The following is a 7,267-nucleotide window of genomic DNA, read 5'->3' on the forward strand; positions in this document are numbered from 1 at the left end:
TCATTGGTGACGCCCGTCTGCTGATAAGAGGAGAGTTTGTGGTTTTAGAAACTGGACATCCCCCAGCTGGACCTGGAAATCCCTCAGCTTGGTCATACCTTTTTAATAACTTGTGCACCTCTCACTAAAATTCTTCACTCTGCCAGCTTGAGACTTTCAGCTGATCTCTTGCCGGCAGACCAAATCTGCTCTCCCTTTTTCTATTTTTAAACGCCAGTTTTGACTTTACTATTACCACTTTTCTGTTATACTTACATTTTGATTTTTTATTATTATTTTACCCCTTTTAAATTGAGCCTCAGTGATAATTTGTTTTAAAGTTTGGCTCTTTTGTCCAAATTTCCCCATTTTTAGTGTACTCATTGAATTTTGGGCTTTGAGATAGTTGTGCTGACAGATTCTGGTAATGGATCCCAAGAAGGAGTTGGCTTAAAGATGTTTAAGCTTTATGACTTGGGTTCAGAACGGCAGCACGACTGTGCCCCTTTAAAGTTATAGAGTTTTATAGGTTTTTGTCCTCGGGCGGTTGCGAGTCCCGTAGACAAAACACTCTTCAGTTCAGGCCTCACTCGCAAGTCATCTGAATATATTGGGGGTATCTATTAACTCCCGTTGAAGAGTCTCCCCCCCTGGTTGAGCGCTGTCCCAGGGGTTCCGGTTGAGCGATTTTCCCAGCTGGAGGGATCCCCTAGAAGAGTGGGTGTTGAACATTCCCCGGTAGATTGTTGTCCCGAAGGGAATACTCCCTGTGAAGATTGTTAAGTATATAATTTGTATTATTCTACTGTAATTATTTCTTGCCTGCACTTATACGTTTATATAGGTATTTGTACTTCTGTTTTACACATTTTTGCCTAAGGTTTCACATCCTGCTTCCTACCCTCCCATACTCACTTCCATCACTTATGCCCCACGCCATAGAAATTGCCAACTACGTTCATGCTCTTGGACACAGTGTTGAAGTTCTTCCCGTCTGAAAAAAAGGACCTGACACGCATCTGTGACAAATGGTTCAAGACGTACAATAAAAAAAATAAAGATTTAAAATGGCCTGTCTCTGGTTCTTTTGAACCAACCAAATTACGGGCATTAATCGCTTACAATGAGTCCCATAAGACAGGAAAAGCAAGATCTAAGCATCTTGAAGCGATAAACAAATGGATATTGATTGGAGATAGGAATTCTGACCCTAAGTCTCAACCTGATTCCCAAGACCCCCCAGTTCCTCCACTGGAAGCGACCGCGCTGCCTCCGTATGAGACTGCGCTTTTTACTTACCCAACCAAGCTGCTAACCTGTGGCACAGCTGTTGGCTATATCGCCATTCCGCTGGGCTACTGTGACTTATCACTGGCGGCTGAGCCAGCCCCCACAGACCTGTCCCTACTCCCTGCACCCCAACATTTCATTACTCTTGATAGTCCCACTGCGGTTCAAATATTTGGCATAGTGGATTTATCTCCACTTCCCTCCAAAATGGAGCCCAGTGGCCCCGTTGCTGCTAAGTTCCCAGAGACTGGATCGCAACCTATTGAGCCCAGACCCCCACATCTTTCTGCGGAACCAAATCCATCTCTGCAGCTTTACCCTTCACTTGCGCCCTATGGAGCGGAAAGCGCTGACCTCCCTCAGCTAGCTGTCTTTCACTCCCGTCTGCCCAACCACAACCTAAAATAGAACAAACACTTATCCCTAGTTTGCCTTCCCTACACCAGAAACCTACGCAGTTGGTCTAATTTGCACCTTCTGCCCCTGCCGTCTCCTCATACCCTCCTGTTCCCTCACTTCAGGAGCTACAGCAAATGAGATGGGTTCGACCATCCTCTAGTAACCCTAACCCTTTTGATCAGCCCCCACCTGTTAAAACCACCCAAGTTCCTCAAAATCCTCAGAATTGGGATAACCAGGGTGCCAAAGGTACGGAGCCTCCCTGCTCCACAGCTCCCCATGTCATCTCAGGAAGATTCTGTGCTTCCTAAGCTGCCGTCAGATGACGGTCTACAATCCATTAAGCAAGGTCTGCTTCACCTAGGCAGATTGGTTACTTATGATGAACCTTCTCCTGTGCAGCAGTTTGCCTCTAACTGTAAGCCACTATTTGAGTCAGACCTCACTCCAATATTGGCAGACCCTATGACAGACCCTAATCTCCTTAAATCCGTGCGTATAGATACCCACACGGACACTGAACACTCCCAGAATTACCAAACCCCTGCCTCACGGGAAACCCCTAAACTAAATGATCCCACACTTCAGGAAATCTGTGAGCTTGATCGCCATCTTGGGTGGACTAACTGATCCCATACTTCAGGGAGTCCGTGAGAAGCTTGAAATCATCTCATGCGGACCTGATTCCGTAAAAGATTCTGTGAGCTCCGCACCATGCATTGCGGAGCATACCAGGGCCAGGAATCCCAAAAGTTACCTTGCACCCAACGGCGTGCAGTATGCCCTCGCGGTTGTCACTCCCACTTCTCAAGTGCCCAACAATCCGGCAGCACCAGATGAATGTTTGCCCACCAGGAAAATTCATGGTATTACGCCCAGCCCTGGGCTTCTCACTTAGCAGGATGGTCTGAGACCCTTGCTCCTCAGTCTGCCCTTTTTCCCCTTCATGGTTCCCTGACAATTGACAAATTATTGCTAGCTCATGAACTTATTTTCGATCACCCTGATCCTACCTGGTCTCACAGCATCAAAACTTATTTGATTGAAGGTTACCAGGTATGGACGAAGTATGAAAATCAGATCCCTCCAAATGTTAGCCCTGTTGTTACTGCCCCCGCTAACATTAAACTCATGCCGTTGCTGAACAAAACGTCCAGTGGCACTCCTCACACCAAATATACCCCTTTTTCTGCTGCAGAGCTTACTAGTCTGGCACAACAGCTACCTGACATTGTCAATGGAGGGAATAAATGGATTCGCAAGCTTCAAGAATCCACATTAGGTACCACCCTCGCAGTGGGCGACATGAAGGCTTTACTTGGCCGGACCCCACATGCCAGTGTTAGCAATTTGTTCACACAAGCTGGCTATGCCAAATTTATGACAGATACCCAGTATGATGGCAACCCTCTTACAACCATTGAGGTAAAGTTGTTTGATGCTATTCGTACAGCTTTCCCTCCTCACAAAGACTTTTCAGTCCTCACTTCACAACGATGGGTTCCAGACTCTGAATCCATTGATGAATACATACTTAGAATGCAACAGCTATATAGAGATGAAACAGAAGAGAGATTTGATGCTAAAAATGCTCTTCCTGTTTTCTACCACCTCCTAGAAGAGACCCTGCCTTCCAAGTTAAGGAGGGTCTTGATAATACTGTGGGTCTACCCCACAAGTTGTGGCCTGAAATGAAAGACCACATTCTGCATCACTGCAGACTACTAATAAATACAAACAAAATGAGGACCACAAGGAGCATGCCATGCGCACACACCTCATGACCTTGAAGATAGCTAAATTTAAGAACGAGAAGTCCTCTCAGTCCAGCCCTTCCACTTCCAGCACTAGTTCTCCCATGTCCTCACCAGTTTATCCGGCAACTCCTTACTCAGAACTGTCTTGCAATGATTTGACATCCTCTAGTTCTGGTTCCTCCCCAGAAGTGGAGGACCCCGCCACTATTGCCCCCCTGAGTGTCCTGATTTTCCCTTCTGTGGAAAACATGATCCTCGTAGTTTTGCTATGTATTCTGGCAATCATAATAACAACAATGCCAGGGGCCCCTATCCGGGTCCCTCTCGCCAAGACCGCAGAAACGCCTACCCTGACTCTCAAAGACGACAGTCAGAGGGGCCACCCAAGAGGTGTCACAGATAACAACAGGCCATCTTGCAACTATCACCCACAACCTGGTCCTGATAACAGCTCTAACGTTCAGTGTTATCGCTGCCATCAGTATGGTCACATATCCTACGAATGTGACCAACTTCCACAGCGTTTTGATAGACAAGTAGTAATCCAGCCCCCCCCCCCCCCAAGATCGTCAGTTGTTCCCCTTGTGGAACCCTGACCAGCGCCATTCTCAGTGACTAGGCATAATCCGTACCCAAGTGGATTACGATGACCCCATGATTACACTGCTCATCTGCAATGTGCCTGTTCCTTTTTTAATTGACACAGGAGCTTCTCGCTCTGTATTAGCTAACGCTCCCCAGAAATTGAAAAAGCATCTTAAACTGTCCAAAGACAACATTACTACTACTGGCTTCAATGGTATCCCCACGGATACTCCACTGTTGGAACCACTGCCCATTCAGTATGTGGATCAACAGTTATCCGCCCCGCTATTGTATGCCCCAGTATGCTCTTTGAGCAGGGACTGTCTTTCTTCTATGTTTGTGCAGTGCTGCGTACGCTTTGTAGCGCTATAGAAATGCTAATTAGTAGTAATAGTAGTATGCCCTGTTAATTTACTTGGCAGAGTTTTGTCAACATTGTTCAAATTTGAAATCCACTTTAATTTGCCTAGCCCCAATGTTAATACTTCACTGTTGATGGCAATCACATCCTATGTCAACCAACAGATTACAGATGCTCTTAACAAGTTACCGGACTACTTATGGGCATCCCAACTCATTCTACGGTGAAGTGGTTAATCGATCACACCACATTCAGCTTTTGCCTGAGTGCAAAGGTCCCAAGATCCCTCAGTACCCCTTGAAACCAGAAGTTATAGTAGGTGCACAAGAACAGATTAACTCCTTACTGCAACAAGGTATTATTGAAAAATGCCACTCCCCATATAACACCCCCTTGTCCCCTGTCAAGAAGCAGCAGCCAGGGCAATAGCGCATAGTTCAAGATTTGCGCGCCTTCAATGATGTTGTGACCCCGATTTTCCCCAATGTGGAAAATCCAACCACACTTCTAAACAGTATCACTTTACAAAAATACCATTCTACCATAGATCTGTCCAATGCCTTTTTCTCTATAAAGCTTAATCCTCAGAGCCGCCCCCCTTACTGCCTTTCAGTTTGATAACACTGCCTGTCAATGGACACGCCTCCCTCAAGGTTTCATTGATAGCCCTATTTTCTGACACTTGCAGGACACATTCATACATTTACACATGATTGGTATGTTTTGCCACCCAACACATCTATTGTACAATATGTTGGTGATATGCTGATTATCTGTCCAGACTTTGATACTTGTCTAAAGGTTACCTGTGACTTTTTGGCCTTTCTTGCTATGAAGGGTTACAAAGTAAATCGTAAGAAATTAAAGGTTGCCCAGTCTCAGGTTACCTTCCTCGGCCACCAGATTGGCCCCCGTAAACGTGGCCTCGGCCCTGATACCCTGCAACGTCTCCTCTCTATGCATGCCCTCTACTGTCTCAGATCTTAGAGCAGTAATGGGAATGCTTAATTTCTGCAGACTTTGGATTCCCGATTACTCTGGCCGTACCAAGCCATTTTATCAAGTTATCAGGAAAACAAAAACTTAAAAATGACCCTATCCATTTCACAGCTGAAGAAACTGAAATCTTTATGTCTTTAGTCAAGGATGTTATGCTTAGTTCTCCCCTGGCTACAATTGATGTTTCTCAGGATGTACATTTATGGGTTGTACATTCTGAAGATACATGGAGTTGTTTAATAACGCAGGCAGATAAGGACCTAGCTTGTGGCTACTTAACAGGAACTTTTTCTCCTGTTGAAAGGGCATTTGCTAGCTGCGAAAAAGGATTGATCGCAGCTGCAACCGCCATTTTGAAGCTTTACAGCTATATCCCTCACCTCCCTGTTGTCTTACACACCTCACATGACGTTAAGTATCTTTTAGACAAACAAATCAGTCACATGACCGTTTCGCACTTGCAAAAGTATCAAGTGCTATTATTTAGTGTTGCACATAATATACATCCACTAACCTTGACTGACATTCAACGTCTTGATCCACTGCTCACACTTACTGATACAACACACCAAGGCCTGTTTCCCCATCAGTGCACTGGCTCATTTGCCACCGCTGTCTGATTCCCTCACGAGTCATTATGAGATTTTACAGCATGGAGATGACAGAGCTGGCTTTGCGGCCTTACAATACCCTCGACCCTGTACAATTCAGACTCCCTGACAATTTCACTGCCCAAACTGCTGAATTGGCAGCTGTACTTTATGTTTTACTTTTCAAAGCCTTGAACTCTGACCTCTCTATTGTCACTGATTCTATGTTTTTTCTTCACTGCACTCCCATTGTCCGAAAATGGAACCAGAGGGGCATGATATCCTCCACTGGTCAGCCATTAAGTCACTTACCCCTGTGAATTGCCCTTTTTGAGGCGCTCTAATTGTGCCATCAAAAAGGCCTTCGCACAGCGATTACCTGGATTCGAGCCCACCAAGAGACCTTTTTTTCCTTTGCAATTAATGGGAATAATTTAGCTGATGAAATGGCCCGAGAGGTGATATCAGCACTTGACCAATCCTCTGACCATGACCACGCCCTGGCATTGACCACCGACGTTCTCACATCACCACCCCCTTGCTCCTCCCCCTTGACACTCCCCCTTCCACGCTTCCTTCCCCTCCCCCTTCCATAATCCCTCCCTCTGACGCTTCCCCTACTTCTGACCTGCCCACTTCTGATTTTTCAGCCACTTTACTCTCTTCCGTTACACAGACAGAACTCAACCAATAGAAGCTTGCTGGCTGTTCCATAAATTCAGAGGGTCTTTGGTCCCACCCAAATGGTCAATTATGTGCTTCGCAATATGTTTTAGCCCTATTGCTTCATGCATTACATTACCCTTTGCATTTGAATGCCAATACTCTGTATGATCAACTCAATACTAAGCTTTGGGCACCGCAGTTGCTAGCAATGTGTAAAAATGTTGTTCAGAATTGTTATAAATGTTTTCTGTATACACCTAAGCGGGGACCCGCTATACCTATTGGCCACTTGCCCCTTGTGCAAGGACCTGGCCAACATTGGCACGTTGATTTTACTGACACGCAGACACCTGTAAGAGGAAAAAGGTACCTGCTTGTCTGCCTTCTCTAAGTGGGTAGAAGCCATTCCATGCACCAGAGAAACTGCACAAGTAATGGCATTTTCTCTCTGCAATGAGATTATACCCCGATTTGGCATCCCATGTAAAATTACTACTGATAATGGCATTCATTTTAGTTCCTTAAGTCCTTTCTACCTGCTCTGGGTATTACCCACCGCACTGTTTGTATTTACAAACCCACCAGCAATGGACTTGTGGAACGGTACAATGGACTTTTAAAAACTAAATTGAGACAGCTTA

Source organism: Microcaecilia unicolor, chromosome 2, assembly GCF_901765095.1.
Source record: "Microcaecilia unicolor chromosome 2, aMicUni1.1, whole genome shotgun sequence".
Lineage (NCBI taxonomy): Eukaryota > Metazoa > Chordata > Amphibia > Gymnophiona > Siphonopidae > Microcaecilia > Microcaecilia unicolor.